Raw genomic sequence first — 19,434 nt, 5'->3', positions numbered from 1 at the left:
AGCCCTCTTGATGGACAGTCCCCTGGCTGCCGGCTCCTGGTCTGGGTGGCCCCTTCGACCCCACTGCCCCCTTCTCGCCACGTCCCCCTGCAGCTGCCCCCCCGGGCCCCCCTCACTGGGGGTGTGGCTACAAGAAGACGTGAAGAGCCCTCGGTGGACTCTGGGCTTTCTTTTCAATTAGTGATCATTTCTGATGATCCCCACGTGTATCCTCACTCTTCTCACAACGTCAGCGTCTCGAAGGCTGTGTGTTGGCCACACAACAGGCTCCCCCCGACCGAGCATCATCCCCGTCCACCGTTCTTACCTGTAGGCTCCTGGGCAGTGAAAGTGCCGGGCGGCTGAGCTCCCTAGTAGGGTGGTCCCCGGGGAGAAAGATTCAGTAGGGACGAATGATTTTCTGTGGGGCGTGAGGGTTCGTGTAAAGTTGTGAAGAGCTGTGTGGTTCTTTATCCCAAGCCCTGTGTCCTTATCCCTGGCCGGCAGCTTTCCGGGTTCCTGCTCTCATCTGAAAAAGGGAAGCAGAGTTTTCAAGATGAAATCTCACTGGGATGCTGTAAGTGATTCCATCTTTGTAGCAAGAGATTTGGACTCCTTCATCCAGATTAGAGAAGAAAGAAATGAGTGAGAGAAAAAAAGAAAACGTACCCAGGAGGGGAGTAACAGAGAATACAGGTCAGGAAAGAGAGCTTAGTGATGGAAAAATGGAAAAAGAAGACAAACTAATTAGTTAATGTATAAAATAGGTAATCAACAAGGACCTACTGTATAGCACAGGGTACTCTACTCAATATTCTGTAACAGCCTATATGGGGAAGAATCTGAAAAAGAATGAAAATATGTATATGTATAAATGAATCACTTTGCTGTACACCTGAAACTAACACAACATTGTAAATCAACTATACTGTAATATAAAATAAAATTTTAAAAAATTAAAAAAAGAAAGTAGTTAGAGGCTTAAAAACAAGAAAGAAATAACCACAACACTGAGAGCAAAGAAAATTCACTTATAAAAAGAAAATAAAAATGATCCATGAAATAGAAAAAGAAACAACTAGGTATAAACCAAAGTGAAGAAAACTGTGATATAAAAGAAGGCTGACATATGTCAACCTGACCACTTTTACTAGAATAAAAGTACATTTTCAGCATGCATTTTAAGCATTTAACTTTTTTGCTGATACTATAAATATAGTGAAATAGCTTCCTTGATGTTACAAATGACGGTTGCCTGCTACGCCTTTCGCCGTCCTTTTCTTCACAGAACCTAGAATATCAGAAGTGAAAGAGGCTTGGAGAATATCTAATGTTTGATCACTCTGGAGGGAAGGAAACCTCAGTCTGAAGAAGTAGCTTGTCCAGGTGGTGTGGCTGGGTGACACAGGAGAGCCAGGACTTGACCTTCCCCGAGGTGGGGCTCCCAGCTGCTCTGGTGGCCGCCAGGCTCCCCCTTTCCCTCTAGCCTCCCAAGTTTCAGACCTTTTCCTGTGCCCCTACCTAGTAAAATGTATTTGGCCTGAGGCTCATTCTTATTGTGCCTTATGAATTTAAATTAGTATTAAAATTACTAAAGAAGTAATACTCTAACGTGAATATACATCAGTATGGAAACAGTTACTAAATAATTAACATTGTAACATATTACAACTTCATAGCTAATATTTATAGAAATTTCACTACGGGCTGGGTATTATGTTCAATGTTTTACATGTATTGACTCATTTAATCCTTAAATGAGTAACAATATAACACGGTAATGATGGAATTATTGACAACTTAGCTAATATTTATAGAAATTTTACAACGTGCCAGGTATTGTGCTCTTATGGGTTGAACTGTGTCCCCACAAAATGCATATGTTGAAGTCCTGACCCTCAACACCTCAGAATGTGACCTTATTGGGCAATAGAGTTGTTGCAGATGTGATTAACTAAGATGAGGTCATTAGGGTAGGTCCTAATCCAATATGACTGGCATCCTTCTAGGGAGGGCAAATTTGGACACAGAGGCAGACACAAATACAGGGAAGAGCAAGTGAAGAGACACAGGGAGAAATGGCATCTGCAAACCCAGAAGAGAAGGCTGGATCCTTCCCTCGTGGTCCTCAGAAGGAACCAACCCTAAGAATGCTGGATTATGGACTCTGGCCTCCAGCACTGTGATACAGTAAATGTCTGTTGTTTAAGCCACCCAGGTTGTGATGTTTTGTTACAGCAGCCCTTGCAAACTAATATAGTACTAAGAGTTTTACAGGTATTAACTCATGTAATCCTTACCATCAAACCTATGATGACATCCAGACTGAAGACTGACAGGGAAAAGTTAGATACCGGTAGAAGGAAGCAGTCAACCTAATCCAGAATGTGGAAAAGTCCACAAGATAAATGATACGCTTTCTCCAACAAAGCAATGTTTTGATTTAAATGGAGAGAGAGAGAGAGAGAGAGAGAGAGAGAACTGTTACAGAATAAACATGGCTTAAGATACATAGTAACCATGTTCAGCGTTTGGAGCTTATTAGCATTCTGAATTAATAAACCAACTGTAAAAGTACATCTTTGAGACAACCAGGGAAATTGGCTATGGACTAGATATTAGATGATGTTAAAGAATTATTGTCAATTTTGCTGGGTGTGACATGGCATGGCATGGTGGTGATGTTAGAAAATGTGTAACCTAATTAGCCAGAGATGGGAAAAAGCCTTGATACCTGGGATTTGGTTTAAAGGAATTCAGAAAAAAATATTTGGGGCTAGGCGATGCACTAATTTCCATAGTTCATTCTACTGTTCCCTCTACCATTAAAAGCATGTTTGAAAATGTCCATAATAAAGAGGGAAAAAAAGCCATGGGATTCTACTATTGCTGTTTTACAGATGAGGAAACTGAGGCTAGGAGAGGTTGTTTCTTTTTTTAATTAATTAATTAATTAATTTATGGCTGCGTTGGGTCTTCATTGCTGCACGTGGGCTTTCTCTAGTTGTGGCGAGCAGGGGCTAGTCTTCGTTGCGGTGCACATGCTTCTCATTGCAATGGCTTCTCTTGTTGTGGAGCACGGGCTGTAGGTGCGCGGGCTTCAGTAGTTGTGGCATGCGGGCTCAGTAGTTGTGGCTCATGGACTCTAGAGCGCAGGCTCAGTAGTTGTGGCGCACGGGCTTAGTTGCTCCGCAGCATGTGGGATCTTCATGGACCAGGGCTCGAACCTGTGTCCCCTTCATTGGCAGGTGGATTCTTAACCACTGTGCCACCAGGGAAGTCCCTAGGAGAGGTTTTGTAAGCGCCTTGGAAGAGCTGAGCTGTGACCAGTCAGTCTGGCCCCAGAGTGTAATTCCAAACAGGTATTTAAAAGTATTAATATTTAATGACAACATGGTAAATATTTCCTATCCATTCGACACGGTCTTCTGAGATGTGCCTCCCTATCTGGGTATATCCCCATTGGGTACGTGGGGACAAGCATCCCCATTTCAGAGGTGGAAGCAGACGTCAGAGGTGATTTGTGACAGGTCACATTTTCACTGCAGAAAGTGGAAACCAAGAGTGGAATCCAGATTTCTTGACTTCTGGTCAAATGCCAACACCAGATCGTGTGGCCCGAGTGCTTTGCGTGTAAGAGGAAGGAGTTAGGGCTAGGATTTCCGGATTGCGGTCCCCTGTGGATGCTTCCCCTTGGTCAGGTCACTTACTTCTGTTATGGGCCTCAGGTGTCCAGCGTATGAAATGGGGAGAAGGGCCTCCACCCCCATGCCTTGCCCACGGTGCCAGCCCTCAGGTGCTGAGACCTACAAGCATGCAAATAGAATGACCCACTGGAAGAGAGGGTGGTGAAGAGCAAAGACGCCGGCCTTTCCTCTTTAAGCTGGTTCACTTATCAGGTGGTGTACAGAGGAAAATGTGGTTAACGGCTTCAGAAAAAGACCATTTAATGTGGAGGCAAAATGGGGCTTCGGGAGGTTCCCACAATTGCCAAGTCATCAGATTTACACTCCTAAAATTTCAGCCTGAGATAAGAGTCAGGGCATCCCTGGGCGACTTTCTCCTGGCACTGCTGTGGATTGTGGATGGTACCCTTTTAGCCCCAACTTCTCAGAAGCAGCCTGTGTTATCCATCAGGGCCTGTCCATCCAGTTCAAGTTCACGGTGATAAATCTCGAGGCCTCGGAGGGTCCTCACAAAGGTGGGTGTGGTCTGCTGATAGCATGCATGATTAAGTGCTTTCCTGTGTCAAATATAGCCGTAATATACCACAAACAGGCAGTCGAGTTTTATACAAACTGATCTGGCCGCTATCAGCTGCTCTGACATTTTATACTAATACTTAAAATAAATCTAGAAACAGGAAAGAAAGTACAGAATTATTGTTTCAAGCGGCCTGTGCGAGCTTATCTTCAAAGTGGCAGAGCTTCTATTGTGTTCAGAGGACGGCTCACTCCACTGGCGTAAAGGTTAGTGGCCGCGGCCGGTTCCCACGTGAGAGCTGGCCCAGGGCTCCATCGTTTTCCTTTCCTTCGTGCTCACCTGGGGACCTCTCAGTGTACCTGGAAGCGACAAATACTGTTTAGAAACTATTTAGAATTTCTCCTTAAAATCAGCCAAACCATCATGATGCTGAGGGTCCTACGTAAACCTTGGTCTTGACCTCTACATCTTTGCATGTGTGTTTCCTGGAAACAAAAGGAAGCTTGTGCTAGTCTGGATTTTCTTTTTGGAATGAGAGGCTGAGGGAGAAGTGTCCCATGAAATTAGGTTTAAAAATCCTAATTTTTTCGAAGAGAACGTAGAAATCATCTCTCTCATCCAGTAATTCTCAGCTCCTGCAAAGCATTGGAACCACTGGGGGAGCTTTTTAGAAATATTGATCCCAAGGACCTACGACCAGAATCCAGTTTAAGAGTTCTGGAAATTTCTAGGGGCATTGATGTGTTTAAAAATCTCCCCAAGGGAGTCTAACAGGCAAAAGGGTGGAGAAATACTCCTTATTCCAGTGGCTCATGAGACAGAGTGGCATCCGAGGCTCAAAAACGAGGGGCAGCTGGGGTCCCACAGAAAGCGTGAGGACAGAGCCGGGTCGGGACGCAGCGCTCTTCTCACTTTGTTCTGTGCTATAATTTATCAGTACCCTTAACTGAAATAAATCTAAGAATGGATTGAATGCTAAATAGTTAGTTTGCAACCTTGGGGCTCGGTTTCTTCCTCATAGCTTTATTTCATAATTCAAGTTTCTTTTTTATTGTAGACATATCATAGGACTTTATTTTTATTTTATCATTTCTGGAAACTCCTTTATTTCTCGGTCCCTCCTTCGTCTCTCATAACAGTTTTGTGTAGATTTAAATTATGAAAGACTTCAGAAGGCGGACGCTGTTCTTCACTCTGTAAAATCGAACCAGTAATTTAAAATAACATAGCAGAGAGGACAGAGTGGAGCTGAGTTAAGCTGGGTGGCTACGTTGAGGACCACTTCTCATTTTATTTGTATGAATAAGAAAGCTTATTACTGCACACATTAACGTTCTCATTTTTGGTGAATATTTTCAAAATTATTTTTTACGTAGTAAAAAATACTTGGTAAACAAAGCAGTGTATTATTTGATTATGGAAATTATACTTCCAGGGTTTTCTGGGATAGTCCTATTTTAAATACCCTATCTTGGGAATTCCCTGGCGGTCCAGTGGTTAGGACTCTGTGCTCTCACTGCCGAGGGCCCAGGTTCAGTCCCTGCTCAGGGAACTAAGACCCCACAAGCCACGCGGCACGGCCAAGATAAGTAAGTAAGTAGGTAAATAAATAAACACTCTGTCTTTAGAGTCACATAAAAAGTGGAAAGGACTTAGAAATTTCAGTAGTTTGGTATCCAGGTCATGTCCCTGAGATCATACTTGAAGTGTGAAAAACTCATGGTCAGCACACGTGTTCCAGTTTCTGGCGTGGAAAAGATGGTCACCCTGTAGATACTTCCGTGATGCTGGTGGAGCCTGTTCGGGGCCCTAAGACTGAGGTGTGGGGCACTGCTGGCCTGCAGATGAGGACTCCTTCTCACCCGTGTGGAGCAAGGACTCCCGGGTCCAGGGCGACAGCGCGGCGTGGAGGCCCCAGAGCTGCTGGCCCCATGAGCTTGTCCAGCTGCCACGTCTTGAAAAGCAGCAGGGGAAGCCCAGGAGGCTGCTTTGGGTGGTCAAGACCCGTCCCCGCTCTCCGTCCCCTTTGGGCATGCAGCACCCCGCCCCCTGACTCTTCCTGTATCACTCGCTCTGCCGTCTCTGCCCCCGTCCTGTGTGCTCTGGGTCCTTACTGTGTCCGGAGTCAGGGCTGACACCGCCTTCTCCTGTCGGGCATCGCAGCAACCTCTTCACTGCTGTCCTGCTTCACCGTTGTCCTCTCCCTGTTCCTTATTCTCCTGCAGCACCTGGCCACGCTCCTCTCATACTTAAGAACCAGGAGATTCATCTAAGACCCCACCATCTCCTCCACACACTTTCCAACACCAGCCCTCGGCCTCACCCCCGGCCTCTCTTTGAGTTCACCCTCTGCACCCCAGGATCTCAGAAGTAGCTGCACTAGGGATCACAGATACCTGCGTTCTGACCCCAGAGGCCCTGTTCATTAATCTGAGGGTCAAACGTGAGCCTGGGGACTGTCCTGCGCCCCCCCAGGTGACTGCAACGGGCAGCCGAGTTGGAGGAACCTCCGCTCAGAGCCTGTGAGCTGCTCCCCTGGCCTTTGCACAGGCTGCTCCCTCGGTGTGAATGTCCCCTCCCACCCTCGTCTCTTGGCCACCTGTCCACAACTTCCTCGCAAGAGGAGGCTATCAGAGAGTTCAGTGTGAGCGGCTGGGCAGGGCGGCCAACGGGAGATTCAAGGGAGATTCCACACTGAGAGGGCCAACAGATCATCATTTTGTAAGAATATGAGAGGAAGGGCGTTATGTGGAGAAGGGCCCTCCCTCCTGGAAAATGGACTTTGTCTCTTAATTCTGGCTGGCTGTGCTTCCAGGCCACGTCTTATAATACAAAGGAAGATTAGAAACGAGATTCTTTGGGGAGCTCGGAGGCCATTCCATTTGTGAACTTCTGTGTCCTCTACAAATTCTTCGCATAGCCTACTTGCTTATGCACGACTCTCTCCCACCACTGGGTGTTCCAGCGAGACAGGTCCTCAGGCCCCCAGGTCTGATTTGCCTCATTGAGGGGGAGCAGTGGAGGCAGGGAGGGGTTGTTAAAACATCTTCAGGAACTGTACCAGTCACAAGCATCACGCCCCAAAGATAGGATCGCAAATTGGCTTGAACCGCCCTGTTCTCTTTGTACAAATAGGGAGCGATTCAGTTGATTAAAGCAGCTTGAAACTGATCATTTCCTCCTCTGACCATCTAACGATATTTCACACTCTTCCTCCCCTCACGAGCATCTTGGACATTTTCTTCTTCTGATCCATGCAAGACCTTACGGACTTGACTTTAGAAGACTGTAGAGGAAATTTAAACAGAAGCCCAAGTTCACGGAAATACAGGACAATCTTAGGTCGATCCCAGTCCCAGCCCCACTGTGTGCACCCTGATCAGACGAGATGCTATTCAGATCGCTGAGTTTAGTTCCCAGGAGTGATAGTAAAGAACACGCCGTCTGGATTCATTTGTGCCAGCTGCACTGTGTACTAGTGAGTGACCTGAGCACATTCTAGCCTGTCGACCCCAGTTTCCGCTCTCAGAAATGGGTATGATACCCAGAGTTAGGTATGAAGTTTAACCCGGTGGTGCCTCGTGAAGAACTTACCCGGCACTTGGTAATAAATGTAACTTGAAGAAAGCGATTAGGATTTTGTTTTTCCTGGCAGAGCCTTCACCTGGGCATCATTGCACCACTTTCTTTAAATAGATTAGACTGAATAGTTCTCATGAGTTAAAGGTGATACAGGAAAGAAAGGAGGCCCCCTGCCCAAGGTCAAGTCCTGGTGTCACAAGGGGCCATCTGTGCCTGACCAACACAATCCTCAGAACAGGCATTTTACACCTAGGTCCCTCAGGAGAAGATAGATTTCAGGCCACAGAGGGGCCCCGGGTCACAGAGCTGGTTTTGAGGCAGGGCTGGGATGAGCTTTCCGGGTACCCTGTTACCCACACACCTGGCTTCCAAACTGCGTCGGGCATGGCTTCCTTGATCACCCAGACCAGGGGCTAATTTATCCCATTGCACCGTTTACCATCTCATGGTGCCTGAATTAACCGGATGTTGAAGCACTTATCACTTCTGAAAGGGCAAATTGGTAACAAAAATATAGGAGAACTTTTTCGTAAGGACACCTTTAATGTGCCACGACATAACAGCTACCCCTTGAAGATCAGGTGTGACTTGCAGAGGGAAAGGGGGAGGACTGACGTGGAGGGGTAGGAACCTCTCCTATACGCCTGGGAAGTGAAGCATTGCACAGTTATTTCCAAAGAATGGACTTGCAAAGTCCATTAGTCCTAAAGCTACTAGGAAAATATTTCCAAAAAAAGAGAAGAATTCACCAAAAGAAAGACTTGAGGAACTGTGAGACATTTAGGGCTAATGATATATGTACCAGCATTGTCCCTCCCTGCCCCCCACCCCAAGTTTTTCTTCTTTTAATTAACTCACAAATAAGAAGCCCCGGATGACAGACTGGGTCACCCGCCCACCTATGATTTTTACGCAATCTCAGACCAGGTTTTAATGCCACTTGTCTTTAATCACCCCATCACACTGACAGAGTCCTTGTACGTGGAATCTTGGGTCTAGCAGCCATGAGCCTCAGGTGTAATGCAGACCTCACCTGTGAGGTGAGTGTAGCTCAGGTGGTCACACTGACCAAACCAGGCACCTCCTCAGCCTGAATGTCACCAAATGCCTTTGAGGTTTCTCACGCAGACGGAGGGGCCTGGGTGGCATAGTGATGACATTGTTCAGGGATAGAGGTGGATTTCTCTCTGGGTCTAGGGGATTGCTTTGCTGTGACACCACCTGGAGGGCCAGGACAATGCTTAATAAAGCTTAGACCTGCAGCCGTAAACTGGACAGAACCTAAACAGATAACCTGTGGGAAGATCCTTCACCTGAGTTTCTCAGTACCTGTGGGGAAGTCACTGTGAGATTAGAAAATGTAATTACATCTGATAAAGTGACTGCTGAGACTTTGTTTGAAGAGGGGGCTTTATCAGACCTATTGTGTGAAGGTTAATGGAGGTGCGGCGGATCTCCTGCCACTGCTCTCTCACCTCCGACAGATGAAATCTCATCATATTAGAATGTTTGGAAAGTAGCTCAACAGTCCTTAGGGCTCCACACTTTCTGGTTGACTCCATTTGGTCTCAGCTGGCCGTGGAGCCCCACGATCTGAACCCGCATTGCTGTGTGATTCTTCTACCTATGCCAGATCCAGTGGACTGGTCCAGGTTCTCTCCCCACTCCCAGCTCCTCCGCACCTGAGCATGTGCCTTGCAGAGGACTGGCTTTGTTATCTCACTGCTCTGTGTCTCTGATTCTTTCCCCCACTAAGATGGAAAGGCCCTTAAAGACAGGCATGCACTGACTTTGTATTCCCAGAGCCTAGCACAGATTTTGTTTTTTGAGAGTCAATCCCCACATGATTGCTGACCTGAACTCAACCTACTCAGAGAAATCTTGGGTTTTCCCGTTGGTGGATATTGGAAAGGCGGGTGAGGGTTGAGTGGACCAGAGGAATCCGTGAGGACCCCTCTCCTGCCCCTGCCCCTGCCCCTGCCCCTGCTCCTGCGGGTGGGTTTGCTATTTACTAAACCCCAGGGTTAGGGGAGGGGGGGATGGGTGGGTGGGCAGAAGCAGAAGAGAAAATCCACTTCGTGAAAGGTCACTGTTTACTCCATGTTGACTGGATGGGCTCCTCTAAACTCCTCACTTCACAGATGGGGAAACAACTCACAGGAAGGATTATCACTTAACGTACTTCTTTCTACAACGACCTTCGTGACAAAGGTTCCAGGTGACATCAAGTCACCCACACCCCCTGAGTATTCACTGAGGCTGGTGAATAGGACCAGGCTTACCTATAGATAAAATACATATTTCCCTTCTTTTACAATCAGGTAGGAAAAAGGATAACACTCTAATGAATCAGAGGATTGGGTTTTAGATCTAAAGAACTGGACCCAGAGAGTCTTAAAAATACATAGCATAGCTAAACACAAAAAAAGCAGACGCTTTAAGTTAAGAAGATCAAAACACGACTTAGAAAATGTCACCTACATCTCTTTCATCCAAAACTAGGTTTGATCAATGTCCTGTTAGGAGAAATGCGGGTTATGGTTTGTGTCCCAAACCTCCTCCACCCTCAGCCTATTTCGACCTTTTCCACCAAGCTTCAACCTAACGGGCTCCCTGCTAAGCCCGAGTAAGTTGTCGGTCCTCCGGGCACCCTGACCCCCGTGGAGGAAAGGAGGAAATACAGCTTCTGCAAATACGGAAAGCAGTTCTCAACTAGTTCTCAGTGTGAGTGGTGCGGGAGTGCGGTCAGTGCTTGGAAGAGGCACACTTGAGCGTGCAATCCCAACCCCCAGCCTTCCCTCAGTGTTTGTTAATCAACCCAAAAGACACATAACTTATTTTTATAAAGCACTTCCACCTACATTAGGTCTCTTTGTATCCTTGTGAGGACACTAGGACAGTCATCACCCCCATCTTATAGTTGGGGGAAGGGATGCAACAGAGAGATGGAGCAGCAGGCCTGTGGCCGCCCAGGGCAGGCGGCGTCAGAGCTGGGATGCTTTCCTTGTGCATCCACGCCACAGGCTCCTTGACCAGATAGAATAGTATATTTTAGACTCTGTAACTCACCCCTTTTCAAAGGAATCAGCCTAAGAGACCCCCAGCCTCTTCTTCCTGTTCACCCCACGTCCAGCAGGGGGTCTTGTACCAAAGCCCATCTCTACCAGGATCCTCCGAGCCAGATAGGGAGGAAAAGACAAAGGTACGACCCCGGAGCACATGGCAATGACAACATTTTCCCTTCTTTGAAACATCTGGGTTTTCATTTCTTTGCTTCTCTGTAGAAACCATCAGCAAGCAATGCAAAACCTCCCCATTAGAAGCCAGCACCTTCCCCATCTGGGAGGTGAGATAGGAAATAGATGATTTCCAGGGAATTTTCCATCATTCCAGTGCCTCCTTATTAAACATCTCCAGTTGGCTGGTTACCCAGTCCTTGTGCGTTTGTGGCGAGATGTCACGTGACCCAGAAATCCGGGGCAACAAGAACACTCTTTCACCTTAGGGGTTGTTTCAGTGCAGGGATTTTAAAATCCTCTTGGTACTAATTCCCATTCCAGGCTTATTTAAAGCAAAGCAGTCTCTTGCAATTGAAGTCGGTCTTCAAATTCCCTTTAAAATGAACGTATCAACCCACCCGCTGATTTGTATAAAGCCCTTAAGAACATCTTCCATCTGTGTGAAGCATCCTCATGGTTCCACAGGTGGCTTTGCAGATGGGCAGTAGGGTCGGCAATTCTAGAGATAGTTTTCCCCTTGTTATCTCTCTGGAAATATGTGCTCTAGTCTTTACACTTAATAAAGTCAGAGCAAGGTGAGAGATTTACAGTGTCCTCCCAGCGGATCAAGGAGCCTGGAAACCATCCTTACTTACATGGCCAGCAGCATGGCAACACAGGCAGTGAGAGCAGAGCCATCCTCGGGGTACAGTCCGGGAGACTGAAAGTGAAGGCAGAGATCTGGAAAACTCGCATTTAACCAACTTGTCTTTGCATGGCCACAATGGGACATTGTTAGGCCTGGGTTCCATGAAACAATGGGCTTCGATAGGACATAAGACCCATTCAGAAGGACAGCTACATCCTACCCCTTCAGGCAGTCCGAGTGCCCTTTCAGTTTGTTCTTGCTACACACAATGTATGTGTCACAGATTACTTGTCCTAATTCTCTTCCTGCCCTCCCTCCCCCATTGCTTTACTTCTGCTCCAGACTTCCAGTGAGTCCAGGGTGGATTTTCCCTCTGGAAACGCTGGGTCATTTGTCATGGGATCCTGCTGCTGAAATACACAGCAGAATTGCTTCTCCTGGTCATTTAAAAATGAGGCGAGTACCTTGCATGAATGGGTTCTAAGGACAGGTCGGTTAACATGTGTTTGTCCCCCAATTTCTCCAAGTGTGAAATCAGCTCCCAGGTCAAATTCCTGGCTGTACCTGAAAAAGAACGAAATAATGCCATTTGCACCAACATGAATGGACTAAGAGATTGTCATACTGAGTGAAGTAAGTCAAATATCTTATGATAAGACAGATATCGTATAATATTGCCTATATGTGGAATCCAAAAAAATGGTACAAATGAACTGATTTACAAAACAAACAGAATCACAGATGTAGAAAACAAACCTATGGTTACTGGGGGGAAGGGGGTGGGGGAGGGATAAATTGGGAGATTGGGATTGACATAAATACACTACTCTATAAAATAGATAACTAATAAGGACCTACTGTATAGCACAGATAGCTCTTCTCAATACTCTGTAATGACCTATATGGGAAAAGAATCTCAAAAAGAGTAGCTATATGTATATGTGTAACTGATTCGCTTTGCTGTACAACACAACATTGTACATCAACTATACTCCAATATAAATTTTTAAAAAACCAGCCAAACAAACAAACAAAAATCCTGGCTATAATCAGATGAAGAATCTGCTCTTTGGAAACAAGGGGTCATTCTCATTTTTATGGGGGAATGCATGACAAATATAAAGCATCAAAGCCTCCATAATTTTTGCAAAGAATATAATCTACTAAAGAGAAAAATGAAAAAGAATAAAACTATGGTCATAAAGAGGCCTGTTGTAGCATAAACCTGAATATAATATTCACATCCAATATTGTAAAAGTTTTACATGGTGGCCTATTCTGGAGCTATTTTATAGGATAATGTGAGATCTGTGCTGGTAAATGAATAATGTCACATAAAAAAGTAGGATGTAAATAGTTTAATCCTTGCCGGAAACTATGAGAAACCATGTCTGCAGGTGGGCAAAGACTGCAGGATAACAGCTAAAAACAAAAATAGTCACAGAAGGGAGGAGAATTATGGCTCTTTAAAATCTTTATTTTTAACATTTTAAATCATTTTATCAAGAAAAACGTTCCAGGGCTTCCCTGGTGGCTCAGTGGTTGGGAGTCCGCCTGCCGACACGGGTTCGTGCCCCGGTCCGGGAAGATCCCACATGCCGCGGAGCAGCTGGGCCCGTGAGCCATGGCCGCTGAGCCTGCATGTCTGGAGCCTGTGATCCACAACGGGAGAGGCCACAACGGTGAGAGGCCCACGAACCGCAAAAACAAACAAACAAAAAAACATTCCAATGATAAGAGGACAATTCGTGTGGGGGTGATAATTTGTTCAAAGGGTCTGGAATCCAGTTCATTGCCCGGGATACTTTGCTTTAGTCTTGCAAGTTACATTTGCCTCCGCCATATTCCCAGTGATGGCCAGGACAGTGGGCCACATCCTGACTTTGAGTCATCACCCAGGACTCCTGGAATGCACAGTGAGGGGCCCCAGAAGGAGGATTACCTTTCCTCCTTCCTGTGAAGTTGTTACAAGGGGAAAGGAGAAAATTAACAGGAGTCGGTCCATCCAGATAACGCCCTAAGAGTGTTATCTCCAATCCAATGAGTATTAGATATTCATTTGCGAGAAGGGGAAAATGGGATTCAGATGTTAATTAAATACTCAAGGTCACTCAGTGAGCAAATAGATATGGCAAGAATTTGAGCCCAAGTCTGGGCTGCAAAGGCCACATTCTTCCCATGATACGACCATGCTGTTTGCGAAGAGCACACCTTCCTCTGTCCCAAATGCAATGCAACTCCATTAGACCAGAGAGGACTCTGAACATCACGTGCCCTAGCCGGGAGGGCAGTGCCAGCCTGGGTAATGAACAAGGGTGCTGCTACACGAAGCACTTTCGTGTATATTCTCGACCTTCACCACACAGCCAGCCCCATCTTACCGTGCAAGCCGAGGCTTAGAGAGGTTAGCAACTTGCGCTGGGTTACACAGGATTTGAATGTCTGGCCCCAGAATATCAGAAGTGCTAAAAAGAAATACCAGTAAAACACATTTTCTGCATTTCTCAGATCTAAGGCAAATCAGAGGAGAAAGATATAATCAAGAAACATAAAATAAATAAATGAATACAAAGACTTCCTTCCTTTTTAGCTCTAGTTCATCAAAGAAGGTGTTAAAGGGTGGATTCTCTGAGGGAAGTGCCTGAAACTTATCTGGGAGATAAGGTAAGGGCGGCTTTCCTTGGGGTTGAAACTCACCTCCTCCCAGCAAGCCCAGTACCTCCTAGAAATGCACAGTTAGCACCCCCACCTCCTCCCTGGGAAAACCCAATTCCCTCATTTCTATCCTCCTGTAGCTCTTACCCCTTTAATGCAGAATGCTTTGTCTTATTTTTGTTATTTTTTAAAATTTATTCTATTGAGTATAGTTGATTTACAATGTTGTGTTGATTTCTGCTTATAGCAGAGTGATTTAGTTACACACACACACACACACACACACACACACATACACACACACACATATTCTTTTTCGTATTCTTTTCCATTATGGTTTATCACAGGGTATTGAATATAGTTCCCTGTGCTCTACAGTAGGACCTTGTTTATCCATTCTGTGTGTAATATTGAGAGTTTGCGTCTGCTAATCCCAAACTCCCAATGCATCCCTCCCCCACCCCCTCCCCCTTGGCAACCACAAGTCTGTTCTCTATGTCTGTGAGACTGTTTCTGTTTTGTAAATAAGTTCATTTGTATCATATTTAAATCCCACCAGTAAGTAATATCGTATGGTATTCGTCTTTCACTGTCTGACTTAACTTCGCTCAGTATGATTATCTCTAGGTTCATCCATGTTGCCTTATTTTTTTCATTTTTTGGCTGAGTAGTATTGCATTGTATGTTTTACTTTTTTTTTTTTTTTTATGTTGTACTTTTAAATGAAAAGAACTGGCCATCTGTGGCAGAGCCAGCAGCCTTGTGGTCATGCCAGCCCCCGGTTTTCTGAGGCAGATGACAGGGCTGCCCAGGACATTTGAGGTGTGAAGGCTGACGACCCAGCCCATCCCACTTCTAGGCTATGCAGTAAGAAAGCCTCACCCAAGGGGTCTACCACACGGACGCTCAGGCAGTAAACATCATTCGGCAAAGCGAGTAGAAGTGGCCTCACCTCGCCTTGTGTGAAAAGACCGCTCGAGGGACACGCAGCATTCCAGCAATTTCGAGCAGAGGGCGGCATACTGAGTCCTGGGCCAAATTTTTGTAAATGGAGTTTTATTGAAACAGCTACACTCATTCATTTAGGTGCTGCCCGTGACTGCTTTCCTGCTATGACGGCAGAGCTGAGTAATCTCAGCGGACTCTGTGACCCACCAAGATAAAATACTTACTATCTGGCCCTTTACTGCAAAAGCTTGCTGGCCTCTCCTTGAGGGGCTGCATTTGGAACCTTTCTGGTTGGTACTAAGCAATCAGAAATCCTCCTAAAGCAAAGGTGAGGCACAGACCCCGCAGGGACCTATAGCCTTGGGGGCCTTTCTGAAGGATGCTGGTGACAAGCTTCAGTATCGTTAGTCCCTGTGCATGCAAGGATGGGCAGTGTCTAAACCTTAAAAAAATTTTATGATAAAATGCACATAACATAAAGGTTACATTTTAAACCATTTTTAAGTGTACAGTTCGGTGGCATTAAGTCCATTCATACGGCTGTACAACCATCACCACCATGCACCTCCAGAACGTTTTCATCTTTCCAAACTGAAAGTCCCAACATTTTACACCAGTTCTCCTGTCTTGAATGTTTTAGCCAGTAAGAGCCCACTTCTCACATTCATTATGATAATTAGTAAGTCACTGGTGTCGGCAACAAATACCCATTTTTGATGGTCAGGATGCCAAAAAGCATAGCCTTAGTGCCAGCTGGGATCTGCAGGACAGAAGGCTGGAAGCTGCCTCTGGGTGGTGTCTAGGACGTGCAGCTAGTGGACGGCCCCTGGGGCATGCATTCCTGATCACACGTGCGGGAATTCAAGCTGAAACTAGCTGGCCCACACACTTTGCACACTGAAATAATTTAAAGCAAGTCACTGACGCCACTACAACCAGCACAGAGAGTGATCCTGGATGCCGAGTAGGGGCTCAGTAAGTATTTACTCGGCAGAAAATAATGGAAAGAATGAACAAGAGGGGAGAAATTGGCTGTCGTGAGTCACAGTCTTAGGAATCTGACACTTGGCATTTTGTGGTTCTGTCTTTCAGGAACACCATGCTTTTCATATTCTCCCAACACTGATAAGAACAATGGTCTTGGACTGGACATTGCCTAGGGGTGTCCCCAAGTCCTGCTTTCCTAGAATTCTCATGTACAGTCACCGCCCGTCTCTCCTGCCCACCCAGCTTCCTTGATCCCTGGTCATTTCTCGGATTTCCAGCAGAGCTGAGTGCACAGGAGGATGGGGTCACTTTCCCCGGTCTCCAGCACAGACGCGCCACGGAGCAGTGGCCAGGGTGTGAGCTCCGCTGGAAGTTAAGATGCGCTGAATGGTCGCTCTCTCCCCTGGTCCCTTTCCCCTGATGGAAGACATTTTCACACATCGAGGTATGGGGAAGTCATTCTGGCTTATACATGACTTAAGCTTAGTGCTAACAAACTAGGGAGCGTGTTTGTGGCCTTTTAAACGTGCATCGTACATCTGCTTTAACCATTAAAGAAAAGAATGCATTTAAAAGTCAAAATGGAGTAACTGTGGTTCAGGCAGCCAGAATGGAGCCTGGTGGTCATCATGGACGTGGCTTCAGATACGTTGTTCGTGCGTCACTGAGAACTTGAATTTTGAACTGTGTCAAAGTCGGGACACCACCAGCCGTTTTCAGAGCACTATCTGGGGACAGCCGCCAGCTGCCACCTCAGGGTCTCCAGGTCTCCCCTGAGCGTGCAACCACTTCAGACCCCACCCGATCCTTGCCTAACAAGCACCCTCACTTCTTCCCAGCTCCCATTATAATTCTTGAGAAACAACTTATGTTACCTAATTCTGCGGTTTTTGCCTTTATAAGCTCGCCCCATTTTGTAGCCGGGCAGGACACAGTTCAGGTGCTTCTTGAATCTGTGTCTCCTGGGCTATAGGCCTCATTTTGGCTCAGACCAAACTCTTTTCTATTCCTTTGGTAGATTGCTTATTGATTATTTCCGTCGACACCCCCAAATCTGTCCAGAGGCCCCTGGGAAAGGGGGAAGTGAGGAGAGCTGTGTGTGTGCTTTTACACTGTGGATGGTATGGGGGGGGGTGGATTTATGGTTGGAGGAGGGGAACCAGTGGCTGCAAGAGGCCTGTAAAAGCACGAGGGTGGGGACTTCCCTGGCAGTCCAGTGGACTTGGTGCTTTCACTTCAGGGGGCCCAGGTTTAATGCCTGGTTGGGTAACTAAGGTTCCACAAGGCATGGCCCAAAAAAAAAAAAAAAAAAAAGACCCCACCAGGGTGGACACTCCCACAAGCAGATGGAGAGATCTAGGAGCTAAGGGGTGCGCAGAGGTGTGCCAGAGCGGCCAATCATGCACTCTCTAGAGGCAGAGGTTTAAATAAGCCTGTTGGAAGTTGGAAGGGACTAGGGCAATTTACTGGAATGGAGTTGGTCTGGGGACGCAGGCAGGAAGGTGGCAGTGACAGGGGACATTGTATGTAAATGTGGATCGGCAGGTGGGTCACTGCCCTGGATGTTGGGTGCCCACCCTCCGCCCCCTTCCTTCACTGCCTGGGGCCTCGCGGGCCCTGTGAGGGCAACCTCTTTGTTTTTCTTTAACCACAATATTCACTAGGGCAGAACTCTGGTTCTCGGGCAGAGTTAGACTCACTGGCTAGCCGTGGGCTCGCATCCTCCTCCTGTCTTATGATCAGGACTCTGGGATGAGAGTGCGTGATTTTTTTAAAATATTAATTTTAACATGAATTAACTTGAGATTTACCTTGTCTTCAGCGTTTGATCCTCTGGGCTACGGTTGGTTCCTGGACTTGCCTGTCCACACCATCACAGCTCTTAGGCCACTTGGATTCATATAATCATCTACCTCTCTGTCCTCCGATAATCACCTCAAGTTTCCCCTCCCTTTGACTTAAGTTGGGGAGGAGAGACAGAGGGCGAGAGAGACGATGGTGTGTGATGGGAACCAAGTTTTTGGCATGTCTCTTTAAAATCGAGTTGAATATTAACATTGACTTCGGACATGGAAGTATTTATATTCATTATGATATTAAAATTAATGGCTAGTTATACTTTTTTTGTTTGTTGCTGAAAGCTACAGAGAAGCCGACAAGACTGTTCCGGCATGTTTATATTATAACTCTCTTTTGGGCAGTTGCTGTTACGGATTAGTGAGGTAAACCAGCTGGGTCAGCTGATGTCCTTTTCTATTTTTTCTTGTTTAAAAAGTAAAAGCTGGAGAAAAGAGCTGGCTACCTCTGAGGCTGTTTAGATCCTGTGCATTTTTTTCTGGAAAACATCTTCATTGTTCAGGGTGAGAAGTTGAAGGTTTATTTTTGTGCATCTCTGTTTTTAGCTGCAGATCAGCCTTGCTGGCTCACGGTGGAAGCCCCTTTGTATGAAACATCCCTTATTGCATCGGTCCCTTGAGCATAGCACGGGCCAAATCATCATTCCTAATAGGCTGGTTGATGTTGGGGGAGAGGAAACATCTTGATACATCCCTGAGATGTGTTATGTCAGAGAAAGTGTGTCACAGATCCTCGACAGCTCACGCAAGGGCACCGGGAGGGGCGCAATGCCAGGGGCCTGGCATTCCAGCTCACTTGCCCGGGGACTGTTGTCCATCACATCTCATTACCCAACTGTGTCCACTTGGGTGCCATTTTCTCAAAGACACTTACGCAGTGGTATTTTGTAACGACGTCAATTCTTTTCCTGTCTGACCTAGAAGATTACGGTGACTCAACGCTGGCTGGTCAACCTTAAAGATTAAATCGAGGACATTGGCTTAATGATTTTAACAGCTTAGTGTAAAGGATTTCCCAAGTATGAGAATCATGATATCAAATATGATTGGGAATTTTATTCAATCTTAAAGAGAAAGTAAGTAGCACGGCTGAAGGCATACTTACTGATTGTATTTCTTAAAGAATAAGCTTCACATTTTAAACAGAAATAAGGATATAAGAGTCTTAGGAAGAATCAACATATGCTACATTTGTAAAACGCTCTACTATGTATTGTACGTTGACAACTATGCCAGAATCTTTACTATTCTATGATGATGATAATTATTTCCTGAGTTGAATTCCTTTGGGTAAAACTTTTATTTGTTCCAGTTCAGTGTTTTTCAAATGTTCATATGCTTAGGAATCTCAGGGGAG

Source organism: Monodon monoceros, unplaced genomic scaffold (genome assembly GCF_005190385.1).
Source record: "Monodon monoceros isolate NGI ecotype Baffin Bay Population unplaced genomic scaffold, NGI_Narwhal_1 Super_Scaffold_14, whole genome shotgun sequence".
Classification (NCBI taxonomy): Eukaryota; Metazoa; Chordata; class Mammalia; order Artiodactyla; family Monodontidae; genus Monodon; species Monodon monoceros.
Note: the sequence above shows the minus strand (reverse complement) of the source record.